Below are 14,918 nucleotides of genomic sequence, written 5' to 3'. Positions count from 1 at the left end.
TTTGATAGTGTATAAACTATTTATTTATCATTCTTGAAGTGGAAATGATTTATTTCAATAGGAAACTATCAAACTATCAGGAAATCTATATATATATATTGATACTTTCAAGTGAAAATAATTCGAAATTAATTTTAAAAATGCAAATATTTTTATATTATATTGATAATTAAATGTATTAATTAATTGTTTTTATCTTTTATTTATTATATAAGCATCCATCTTGGAAAATTTATAATTATTTTAAAAAAATTCGAACTGAAAATATTTTGTAGCGATGATAATGTAAATTTTAATTTAAAAAATAAAATGATTATAAAAATTTGATTATAAAACAATAATTTAATAAAATATGTAATAAATTTAACCAAACTAATTTAATTTTATATTAATTCAAGAGTACTTCCAATATCTTGAAATTAGAATAATTGAAATTCTCATCTTCGATACAGAATTAAATTAAATTTACAATATTATTATTATTATTGTAGATTGTAAAATTATGATAGAAATTTTCCTTCTAACTTAACCAATTCCTACCTTCATTTAAATTATAAAATTTAATTTACTTTATAGTTCTTTTAGAAAAATTAATCACTACCTTTACGCTTCACAAACACGCCGTCGTGTTTTTTATTTATTTTTTTCTAAAAATATTTAAAAATTTATTTTAATTTACAGAAATTTAACTTAATTGCTTATCACTTCAGTTTAAATATTAGAAAATCAAATTAAAATATATTTAATTATCGCTCGCAACGAACGAGTATGTAAATTATATTTCACTTCGTATTGTTTCGTCCATGTTCTAAAAAATATTATTTTTATGTATAAAATATACACAAGTAACAATATATAAAATGTTTAAATGCGCATACCTATATAGAAATATTTTATAAACATTATTTTATATTTTATTTATTTCGTTAAAAATTGTATGAGAAAAACTCTGCCTGGGAGGCCCCAAAATTGAAAAAAAAACAAAGCGGTTTTACCGTTAAAATTGTATATTAAAATCCAAGATTGGGGCCCTCTACATAATATAAAAATATGTAAAGGGACTCTAATCTTTTGTGCCAAGAGGCACGAGGTTTTAATTCTTTCATGCATACAGTAATATTGAAATATGAGTATATTTTAAAGAGAAAATTGAAGTAGAAAGTAGCCTAATTTCGCCTTTAGAGCTGATGAGTTTTATAATGGGATAACGAAGATAAATTATCTTTAAATTACAGTAACTAATAGTTAACAAAAGAGGTAATGCAATCTTGTAAGATATCTACTGAAGATATTGACGTTGAGTGAAAGAGGAAAAACGAAAGGAAGTCAGCCATTAGAGAAAAGATATCTGTATGATTACCTCAATAAAATGGAGTGTCATGTGAAACCCGTTGTTATGACAACGGAGGAAAAACGCGACAGGTCTTGGTGTCAAAAAAATATATTAAGATCATGGACTAAAATAATAATTTCATATTCGTGTCTATTAAATACATATAAAAATAAAATATATACAGGCAAATGTATGGAGAATTTTCATTACATAAAATATTTTAATGCGCCCTTTAATATCTATCACATGTTAAAATTCTCGTATATTTAAATATATTGTATCTTAGTGTTAACATAGAAAATACATGTCGAATATTTATGATAAACAGGGGATAAATAAACTGCATTTAATTTAAGTTAATATATCGCAAGGGGGAATTTCAAATATGAAATTGTTAACGGTTTGTGAGCCTAAATCGATTGTGAAATTCCTAAATATCGCTTGTGATTATTCAATAAATTTATCCAGGTGAAGAGTATAGTTTTAGAATTTATTTATTTATTTTTCAATTATTCTAAATTATATATTTATACACTATTAAATTATTAATTTTAGTACATTTTTATGTATTTTTAGATGAAAAATGAAGCTGTTGTTTAGGATAAAATGAAGAAAAACCTGTAATTTCTTAATTTTATTCCAGGCATGTTTTAATTTTCTAATTACCTGTTTCTTACTCAAAAATTGGATATTAGATTTAAGTTTTTTTTAGAAGTAATTATTTTAAAGGCATTTATCACTTATATTTTCTTTAAAATGTAACTAAATTCATTATCTGGAATATTGTAAAGTTTTCTAATTATATACTATTACAGATAAATTATATTTTATAATGAAATATTTTTTTAATTTATAAAAATATTATTTAAAAAACGACAGAATTTTAAATGTAAAATCATAACAAATTTTTAAATTTTAATTATTACATTTTGTAAAAATTGATATTAAATAAAATTGTGTTGAATATTTGCTTGTAATTTAGAAATAATATGTTTTGTATTGATTATATTCAGTCGAACCTGTGAACAACTAACACAGAAAAGAAAAAATAATGGCCGCTGTTTAGAAGTGGTCGTTATTGGAGGTTTGGTATTATTGAAATTAATTCGTATCAAGTTTAGAAATTTTGTAATTGTGTAGAAATTCAGTCGATAATAATTGTTCAGAATTGTTGAAAATTACAAGGATCAAACACTTTAACAATAGAATTTATTATAAAATTTATGTATATTAGAAACATAATTTTAAAATTATTACAAAAATTATACTGATTTTCTTATATAAATATAATATAGATGAATTTAAATCAATTATAAACACAAAATTTACAATAATATATAAGAATAACCTGAAAGTCATATATTAAAATTAAGAATTATACAAATGAAAACATTTTATTAACAATAAAATAATTTTATTGGTAATAAAATTTATTAAATAAACAAGTTGGAGTCATTTTTGTATTATTATTATTTAAATAAAGTTAAAAAATTAATAAAATTAACTTAAACGTGGACTAATCATTGAAAACAGGTGTGCATCTTTAACCACAATAAAATCGTGCGAAAATAAATAATTTTAAATAAAATTTTATTAAATATTTAAAAATTATTTGTTAAATTATTAAATCGATCAGAATGATTAACGTCATACTTTCTTAGGAAACAATTTGAATATGCATTAAGTTCTTTAGTTGTAACAAATGATTATGATAAATTTGATTTAATTATTATTCATTTCTTTATTGTTATGCAGATAAAATTAATTTATCCGGATTAAAATATAAATATTTTCTAAGGTTAAACGATTTATTTTAATATAAAATTGCGAGTTAAGTCGTAGAAATGTTTCTTTGTCAACTTCATCAATTATCAAAGGTACTACGAGTTCTTTGTGCTTTACAAAAGAAAATCCTAAGGAAATTTTTATAAAATAACTACATGTAATCAAAAAGTAATGTTAAAACGAGAACTGTATTAAAAGTTTGGTTATTTTATCCTATCATTGTCAAGTTTATCAGGAAGAGTTAAGGGAATAAAATCAGGGGTAGCCTACAATTTCCTTAGGGTCCTACAGATTACCTGTAAAAAACTTGATCAGGGTCAGTCAGGAGTTAATTAGAGGGTTAAATCAAGAGAAGTATGGGATTTCGAAGTTTTAGGATAACCTATATTTTTCGCAGAGTCCTAGAGAATATGAAAAATTTGGTACAGATTAGTCAAAGGGATGAGAAGTGTAAAGAGTGACAGTCTATTTTATATAATCTATATAGATTTAAAAAAAACGAAATTATTTATGTGTAAAATTTAATTCCTATTTAATACATAGATATAAATTCAATTAAGCAGTATATCGTAATGTTTGCGTAGGATTGGATAATTAAAAGTTTATAAATTGAATAATTTAAGTTTTTCAGATTCGGATAATAAATTTTTAAAAGGTTGTTAAATATAATTGGTTCTTTATCAATTCAGAAATTAACTGGTTACGTAATTCGCAAAATTTCCTTCATGATTAAAATGTTGTGTTAACGTCAATTTGTAACATAACTCAATTACTACGTAACATCGTTGTGTTATGTAATTGTTATTACATATAACAATATGTAATAAACATTATTGTGTTATGTTCATTAATAAACGAACAAGTTTATGTTTTGGGGATTGACACATAGTTTATGTGATTAGTATAAATTATTAGACCATACACCAATCCGAAAAGACCAACACTTAATTATTAAAAATTCATAAGGCTCCATAAGGATCCAAATTACACATTATTCTATAAGAATTGTTCTAATCCTATACGAAATCCAAATAAATTCTTTGTGTAATTCGTCTTTGAATATTTTATATACTTGGCTTTTCACTTTATTTCTTATGTTTATAAAGTTTAAACACGGTAAAATTTAAATGAACAATGAATTTAAAAATCATAAAAATAAATTCGAGTTCACTAACTGATGTTGATGTTTTAACTGTATCAATTATGAAGCCACTGAATAAATTTATCAATAAAAATACAATTAATTAATAATTCACGCTTCTTCAAATGTTTAATAATTAATTGGATTATCAGTTAACTAATAGAACAATCAATATTTAAATCGTACATCTTTATGTATTATTCTATTTAAGCACTATTTAGTAACCTTATCTAGATTTATAATTCATTATTAGATGCTAATATAATTCAAACAATTCAATCGAGTTTCTATTCGGCCCATTAATCTTCTTATAGTATTACAGATCTTATTAATTGAATACATTTGTAAAAATGGAGGTAACAGTGATTAAATTTAAGATATATTCTCACTAATATTCTTTATATTTTGAATCACAAATTCATTTCTTTAAACGTAATTTTGCACGCGTTAAGACGTCTTTCGTCATCACCAACCTCATTTATCTTCTAAAAATTCGTCTTAAAGCAATGGAAAGTGATGTGAATTTTGATATTCTGAACAAAATTCACTTTTAATTTTAGAAAAATCACGTGAATTCCGGTCCAGATTGAAAGTTTGTGTAGAATAAATCAGCATTAGATGAACATGTGACTGAAAGTTAGTGCCAATTGTAGATAATAGATATATTTGAAAGCCACGTTTGCTGTGTTTCTTGTTTATGACTTTCAGAATGTTTTATACATGTTCATGTTTGAAGTAGCTTCGAAAATCTTGAGATCATCATACGACTTTTGTTTCTTGTATGTAATACTGTAGAGTATTACATACAAGAAACTTTTAGAGGCTTGGATAATGAATCTAACCTGTAATCAGTCAAAAATAACAGAGTAGGCTCTGGTATAGAGCTCATCCATATACTGTCCACCAACAACCCACACTTCTAAGGGTGAGATGAGAATTTAACAAAGAATTATATTTTGTTTTTCAAATCTGTTTTTCGGAAAACACTATTAATTTTACTACTATTATACATAGAATTTTAAGCAATTTTGTATCAACAAGAAGAACGAAACTTTCCAATAACAATAATAATTAATAATTTTTATAAATTATAATATAAAATCAAATTTCAAGACTAATGTTATTCGTTTTATTGATTATAACATGTACAATACGAAGAAACGTATGGGAATTAAATGGGAATGGAACACGATTAACGAGACATTATTTAAAGCAATTATTCCTGTTACAATTCTCACTCCCTTGTTAAACACAGATATCATGGTATAGTTTGTGGGATGTAGAAAGCATTTAATGCTTAATAAATATTTAAAATATATTTTATGAATATTTTATATATATTTCAACATTATACATCCTACTTATAAACACAATTTTATATATATACCTACTTATAGTCAGTGCAAGAATGATTTGTTTATAGATTCTATTAATATTCTATTTATCTTATCGAAAATCAATTTTCGATAAGATGAACTATTAGAATCAAACTCGATGTAGCGTCAACATTTGTTTATCTCCGAACACTAAATCGAATTTTGCGATAAACCGAAGGATCTGAAACAACAATAATATTTATAAAAGCACAATGAAGTGTACTATATATAAAAGTTTGAAATTCAAAATCTACATAATTCTCTATTTAATATTGGCTCTCTAAGAGGGTGACTCTATATCGAGGTTTGACTGTATTTTTCTATAAATTAATTATTTTCAGATACTTTTTAATTACGTCCTGTTATTTTATGTTAAAGAATTATAAACGAGATACTTTATCTAATTATAAATTATCGTAATATTTTCAAATTAATCGCCTAAAACGATAAATTCAAAATATGATGTTAGTTATTTGCATCAATCATTGTAAGTTAAACGTTACTGAAATGAATAATATAATATTTTTATTGCCTGAAATAATTTTTAAATCTAAGTTTTGATCTTTATTTATAAATGTTAATTCATTTTTTCAGAAAAAATCGAATATAAAATTAGTCGTCAGAAAAATTTTTATGTAAAGAATTCAATGACACGTATCAAATTTTCAAACATATTATTGATCATTCATTACTTTTATTTTTTCCTACTAGAAAGTATATTTTCTGCCATTTATTATTGAATACACTATAAAAGAAGTTTATTAGAACATATAATTTTTTATTATTATTTAAAATAACTATAAAAATATCAAAATAATAAAACTTAAATGGGTATGGTTTACTTACTCATCATCACACTCAACAGGAGCTAAAAAAGGAGTATAAAATGTATTGATATATTTGTAACAAATTTTTAAAATTACAGAATATAGAGACTTTAAAATCGAATTTTTTAGTTAAAATAAATGAATATTAATATCATGGCAGATGACCGAGGAGATTAAGGTATCAACGTACTGTTCTGGGGAATCCGGGTGTAAGGTATGGAATCGCCAAGACGCGCGATTCCCACCTGTTTGTTATAACGAACTCTCATAACGGAAAAGTCGTTAGGATCGGCCGGTAGAAACGACCGTTAGGAACTTCCGTGGGAAGAACCGTTAAGTTTCAAATCGTCGACCATCGGACGATTGGCCGGCGGGAAGTGACCGTTGGCGGCCGTTGCGGGAACATTCAAATTTGATTGGAGCAGGGTTCGAACGCCGTCGACTATTTAAGCTCGGATCGAAGTTCGTATCGGGATCGGCTGGCATCGGATCGGATCGGATCAAGGGAGATCGTCGTTATCGAGGTGCTAACTAACTCTCTCGTTGGAAGTTCCGTGTGTGTGTACGAACTTGTTCCTGACTCGGAGGTTTTGTTAATTACAAGTCTGTTTGTTCGTAAGGAGTTCTTTCGACGAATTTGTACGGGAATAATCTGTTGTTGTTCAGACTAGTGTTTGTGCATAATTAATTGTAACTCTAATTTGGATCATTTTGTACATTTACTGTAAATATAAAATTTGTGTTTTTCGTCAAACCGACTGAGTGGTTATTTTGAACATTACTCCGGGATTGAATTCGAGGAAGCCGCCAAAGGAATATTTCATAAGCGGTATGACATGGATATGTCGGGCCTCATCTGATAGGCTCCAAAAATGGGGCCTAGAAGCTGGAATAATAAAAAGACATAATGGATACGATTAAAAAATCCCTCTGATGATCATATTCACATGCAAGGATTAAAAATTAAAGTTAGTCTGAGCTGGTTCAAAAAAAATCTTAGTCTGATAATTTAATCATTTTCTATTATTTCATCCACTATATTAATATGAATAAATATTCAATAATAATAATATGAAGGTCGTTAATGATATGAATATTTGAGGTGATTTAATTAACATTATACTTTCTTATAATTTTCACAATCAAAATATTTTGATTATATCTAGCTGGAAGATACGATGGTTAAGTAAATTATTTAAAAATATAATTAAATTACTAATTATATTTTAAAATATAAAAATTACAACCCACCTTAACATTCACTAAACACGAAAATTATAAGTTGTTCTTTTATAGTTTAAAGGGGTTTGTCGCTAAAATAATTTTTCATATCACGATTTTTTCCAAATTCGCCTAAAGAAAATTTTATTTATCTTTCATGGAACACATTTGCCATAAAAAAACTTCTTCAGACATTTTTTCAACTTTGCATCCAGACTATTTATTACTTATTATTCATTCGCATCACATAAATTGGGAAAAATTCCCCAGACGATACGAGCAATAAATAAATATCCCTGTATATTTTATTAATTTCATTCAAAAATAATTAAAATACATTAAAATAATAATGTAAATTCAATAGTTTATTAGACAATTGAAAATATTTTTGAAAAATCCGAAGGTACGTCGACTTTAAAGTTTTTGTATTAACCTACTGATTTTTTTGGCCTTCAGCGTGCATTTTCTCAATACAACTCACACTGTGTCTAGTTGATGGTGTTACGAGGTTTCCATGCCAACCAGCCATTTCGTATCGCAACAACCGCCGCGGGTTATAGTCGTAAGAGGCATTTTAGAAAGTACATGTCATTGGTTAATGCTGTAAACACTCGAAACTACTTTCTATTTTTTGATAAATAAACACTTTTGGTAGAAAGGGTTGAGTGGCTTAACCTTTAAAAACTTTGTTTTCATTATATACATAAATACCCCGAGCCATTCCGAGACTATAATCATCGAGAGATGCTGTAAATCATATGGCTTTTTAGACATAACAAGTACTGTACACGCAACTTTGATTAAAACGACAATTTTTCCAGCGCAATCTCAACTTTATATGTTTAGAATTAAGCAAAAATGTCAACTTATCTTAAAGTAAAACTAAACAGAAGCGTAACAAATATGTAAAAATGCATTTAAGTGTGATCTTAGATTATGTATTAAACACGTGTTCGAATCTGCAATACACAACACTTTAAAGTAAATTATTTTATTTCTTTAAAGTATTTTGTATTCTAATAATAAGTTAAAAATGTAATTAAATCCATAAATTTATCTTTAAACGTTACAAATGTTGATTCAAATCTTGATTCTGATGATGTTACAGAGATCTTGATGGTGATGAGGATACCTTGCCGCTGATGCGGAGATTTTTTGATGATGATAATGATGCGAAGAGCTTGCTGAAGATGCTGTTGATGATGCGGAGACCTTGTAATGTGCTGCCGAGTTCTTGTGATGGTGCTGATGATGACGTTGACAAGAACTCGATCTCTCAAGTTCTTGTTTTCAGAAAAAATATAGAATTAAACTGTTCCTAACAAACTTAAAAATTATATTTATATGGAAATGAATCATATAAATGTGACTTATGATAAGTTCTCAATATCTAATGTATTTATTAAAATGAAAATTAATTTATTAATAAATAACGTTTAATAAATAATCTCTTTTTAACATTCGATATAACTACATTGTAAGATTCAAAATTAAAACAGTTTGTTTATTTTAAACTCGATTCAAGCTTTAATAAATGAAACAATTATGTGAAAGAACCTACAATATTTAAGATTTATGAACTAAAAACATTTATTATTCTTCACGTAGAGGAAATAAGTATTAAAACTACTATCACTGAATAGTTTAAAATATAAGAAGTTAGATGTCAAGGATTGTTTTCAAGACAATATTTAAAAAAAAAATTCTATACCTTTGTCTTTAAATTATTATCGCAGCCATCTTTTGTTCGAAGGATTCCACTTTGCAGATTAATGGTAAAGATGGAATAGAGAGATAACATAAATGATACTTAGTTTACACAATAGTTTAATAGGGTATTTATAGAAAAAGAATTACTTAAGAATCGAATTACTTTTCTGGCTGTTATATATAACAGAGGAAAAGTATGGTAATGGTCAAAAATGACCTCCCTCCAAAATTTTCACATTTTTGAACTCAAGGGACTTTGAAACGTCCAGAAATGCAAACATTTCGTTTTTTTCCCCCTGTATGTATTGATGTAAGTGTATGTAGGGGACACGATTTTGTTCACCCAATTTGAAGCTTAATAACTCCTGTACGTTTTGTCGAAAATTTCTGAAACCTTGCAGCGTGGTTTGCTTATTAGAGGGATTGATGCTGTTAAATTTTTGTGGTTTGGTTAAAGGTCGAGGGGGTGGGGAATTACAGGGGGGTCATGTATCATATCTCGAGTGGAGTCGGATTTAATGACGATTTTACTCGTTGGCATTTTTTTAAATAAAAAAAATCATCGAACTTCGACATTATACAAATATATAACTTTTTGTAGAATATTTATTAAATATCGAAAATCATTTATCATTAAATTAGATATATTTCTCTTCTTATTATTTATTTTCATATAAGATTGGTTTATTGAAAAACTTTATAAAATTTTAATAATTTTTATTTTCAATATATTAATCGACCTGCTTATTAAAAAAGAAATAAACTATAAAATTTATGAAAATATTGAAATAAGATTTTTATATTGTCAGAAAAGATTGTAATATCAATTTTTTATTTAAAATATAATTTTCAAATCCTAAATCTTAAGAAACTAGCACTTATCTATCTCAGAATAGACCATGTTATCATAAATAAAAGTAAAACAATTAAAATAATTGTAAACAAAACGAGAAAGTTCATAAATTTCGACATCATATAATCAAATATTTTTTTATAAAATCAAAAATTTAGTTTAGTTTTGTAGCATAAATTTAATAGTGTAACTTGAGTTTGTCGTATGTAACTCGTTTAAAATGCGATTTATGGTTACAGATCCTAAAATAAATTATTTTATTTCTTTAAATTATTCTATTTTCTAATAAGAAATAAAAATGTAATTAAATCTATAAATTTCTAAATTTATCTTTACTATAAACATTACAAAATGTTGATTAAAAACTTGATGATGCTGAGAACTTGAACTTGATCCCTCAAGTTCTTATTCTCAGCAAGAATATTAAAATAAACTTAAAAATTATATTTATATGAAAATAAATCCTATAAATATTCTCACTCGGCTGGAATATTATTATTAAATATTCAATTAAAGATTTTTCGATATTAATACATTCCACAATTGTTAATCTATTATCAATAATCAATTATTTCACATTCGATGATAGAGATAAAATTTAAAGCTTCATGGTCTACCTTTGATGTATCCTTTCGAATATTTTTCACTTCATTTCATCATAAAGTAGTAAATTATATCTATTTTTATCATTTATTAGTGTGTTACAGCAAAGAATAAAACCAATTTTGGAATAATTCCTATAATGATTTATAATATAGATAACACGTGTTATAGAAGATTACTAAAATGAATACTTAGCTTATAACTTTAAACATTTAAAATCTTATTGAATACTTAAAATTATAAATATATTTACTTTAAAATTAAATCTACATGAGCTGTTTCCAATTATAAATAAATTTCATTAAAATTCATAAATGATTAATATTCATGAAATCACATCTGTAAAAACAACTGGAAAATTACTTCGTCAATCAATTAATTTTTCGTATAAATTATATATTAATATTAAAATTTCGTAAAACATTTTTTAAATTGAATTTTTCGTCAAATTAAATTTTTATTTTTCTTATAGAAAAAAAATCATTGAAAATTACTAAGAGATTTAAAAACTGATCATTACATTACAATTGTTTTAGTTTAATTCTTATTTTTTTAAATAAAAAATTATATATTTTATAAAAAAAAAGTAATTCAAATATATTATTTATTATAATTAAGGGCCTTGTCAAAGCTTTAGGCTGAAGAATGTAAGAGTAAAGGGATGAGAAAGAGAATAAGAAAGAGGAGAGAAAGTTCTAGTTTGGATACTGAGCAGCAGGGACCCCCAAGATGGGGGCAAAAAAGCAAATAGCCCTGGACCCGGAAAAAGTTGGGCCCTATATAATGTCGATATATAAAAAACAGTACTGTATTTGAAAAATATTTACGAAGCTAACTTAAACCTAATTTAAATATTTGTTTAAAAGTGTATATATACTGTACATAAAATAAATTTTATACTTATTTATTTATGTTCAAAAATACTTTTCTACTAGGAACTATCAATAAAAAATTAGATATATTGATTTCATTCTTTTTCTTTCTTTCGCTTTCTTCCTTTATTTTAATTTAATGACCTAATTTGCTGTAGGGCCCCTCGATATGTATTTCGCTTCAGGCCTTTGAAGTCCTGCTTAGTAGGGGTACATGAAAAAGTGAAAAAAGTGAATACAGTCGAATCTGTAATAACGAATACCTCCTAAGAACGACCATCTCTAAACAGTGGCATTTTAAGAGCAAACAAAATAATCTTCAAACGACGGCCATATTTTAATGTGCCCTTCAGCGACCGTTGTTCAGAGGTTTGACTCCCGAGGTTTGAAGCCCGTATATTTAAAATTCTTATTGATTAATAATTATTGTTTTTGAAAATATAAAAATTTGATAAAACCTATGATAAATTCTATAAAAATTACTTGAATTTAATTCTATTCAGATTGAAACGAGCATTGATTTTTATATTTTAATATAGTTTTTAACTTGAAAATATGGAGAACAATTTCCAGAAAGCTGATTATTAGAATTATTAACATCTTTAAATTTATTAAATTTCTCTCGTAAATTATTAAATTCTAAAACTTTACATTATTGAATTTCTTAAATACCAATCATACAATTTTAGTGTCGTAGCCCAAGAGGATTTGTGCCATTAAAAGTGGAAATATCACTTCACTATATAAATCTTAATGATACGAAGATATATGATATTGATGAAGGGATGAGATTCTGCTTACTGAGTTTAGAAACTAGTAATTTAAAAGCCATAATAAATATTTAAAATTGTTTTAAAATTATTTCTTAAAATAAGCATTTAAATAAATTATTACATATATTTTTAAGTTTCGAATAAATATATTTACTATTTTTTTAATGATAAGAAAATAAAGTAAACAGATAAAATGATGATAACAGATAAATGAGATAAAATGATAATGATCTAAGAGGCTGCGGTAATGTAAGAAGAGAAAGAAAAATGAGAATTAAAAGAATAAAATATTGAAGAACCTTTGAAAAAATATTAAAAAAAACACTTCAAAAAGTAGAGAGACGAAGCTGAAATTTTATTAAAAAAGCAAAAAATTAATAAAAATGTTGATTTTAGAGAGGAATAAACTAAAAAGTCCGAAATAATTCAATTATAAATTCACTTTTTTCGTATTTTGAATCTAAAAATATTTTAAAAAATAATGAAAAAAATTTTCAATTGGTCAACATCAAAACATATATTTTTTCAAATTTATATAATAAATAATTATAATAAAGTAAATGGCGTGACGTAAATTTAACATCAAATTTACATTTAAAAAATTATTAAAAAATAATTTTTATATAAAATTCACTTCAATCCGGTATTTTTTTAAATTTTATATAAATAAAAACATTTTCTAGGTTTTTACTCTCCGGAATAAATGCTATTCGAATCTCTTTCAAAATTTAATATAATTTAATTATATATTGTAATTAATAAAAAAATATATATATATATATAACTTAACCGGATCGATAAATTTTGCAAGAAAATAAAGATTAAAATTTCTTAAATAGTATTGTTAAAGTATATTTTATCTCTAGAGAAATAAATTATACGTTGAGAAAAATACAGAAAATCTATTTTTTATACTTTAAATTTTTTCGAATAACTTTTCGCAGCATATTTCTGGGAGAGTATAACTTACATTTTTCGAGAAATTGGCTGTGTTTTAGTTAATAAATAATATTTTATGTTTAAATGTTTTGTATATAAGTAAATGTTAAACATCTCCATCCAAAAATTAATATATTTGGCTTGACAACATTGCATTAATGCATTGCATAAATGCATTGCATAAATGCATTTAGAAGACGAATTAAGTACTTCTAGATAGAAATTTTGATTTTTGAATTTACTCCTTATTATCTGGGAAATTTTTCGTTGGGCTGCAATTTTAAAAAAATTATAGACCTATAAATTCCCACGTAACTTCCGGTCTACATCGGAAGTCACGTGGTTTCGATTCAAACATTTTCTCCAGAATAGAGTTACATAGATGACCTGCACGACTCTGTTGTTATCAGGAAAAGTGTGATGTACCGGGGCAAGTCACTACTAATTTGAGGTGGAAAGCATATATTTTTAATTGAATAAATTAAAATTATAATTAAAAATTGCTTTATTTTTCCCTCTGTGCTTTCTTAGAAGAGAAAACACCGTTTATATTAGGAAATTAAACAATTGGTTCGACGTTATTAAATTTTAAGTTTATTATTTTAAAACTTATCATGTTCATGAGTAAAAAAATGGCATTAAACAACAAACAAAATATATAAAAATTTACAAAAATATATAATATAAAATACATTTTTATATATTTAATAGAACAGTAATCATTTTTTCTAATTTTTAAAAATAAATTTAAATATAAAAATTTCAATAACATCGTTTTAATTACTGAATCCATTTTTGGATTAAACTTTCGAAATTATAATTAAAAAATGTTTTTAACATGATAATAAATATCCTCTTCGAGATCATATTAGTAAAACATTAATTTAGTGTCGCCATCTCGCGACAAAGATATAAATCATTAACGTCATCTGGTTTTAATATTTATATAATTTGATTGATTATTAAAACTTAAAGTATTACATTTTTTTAAATTTAAATAATTGCATAATTTCAAAAGTAGGTGTATTATATAATATATTATAATATAATATAATAAATTATTTTATTATATTATTTTTTAATTATGATTATAAACTCTAACTGTTCCACATTGGATTAGTAGTTCATGCCATTCTAAATACATCCAAAACGAATATTTATGAATTAAAAAAGTATGGATAAAAATACATTTTAATATAATAGGAAGCATTAAAGTAAACGGGAAGAGGAGTCGTATGACGTAAATGTTTAACAACAGAGAACGAAGGAAGGAAGAAAACGTCGAAGGCATTCGATAGAGATACACACAGACTGCGTCAACAGAGGATCCAATCGATATTAAAGGAATACAAAACTCCCCTTTAGTTATGCAGTTAGAGGTTTACAGACCAACGCAGACCTCCCTTTGATATCTACCATGTACAAAACCGGAAGTGGTAGTTCGGGCATGGACCACGCAGTCGCATATTGCATAGTGTAGTCAGT

This window comes from Centruroides vittatus, unplaced genomic scaffold (genome assembly GCF_030686945.1).
Source record: "Centruroides vittatus isolate TY-2023 unplaced genomic scaffold, ASM3068694v2 contig_1408, whole genome shotgun sequence".
Lineage (NCBI taxonomy): Eukaryota > Metazoa > Arthropoda > Arachnida > Scorpiones > Buthidae > Centruroides > Centruroides vittatus.
The sequence above is the reverse complement of the archived record's forward strand: the minus strand, read 5'-3'. Positions refer to the sequence as shown.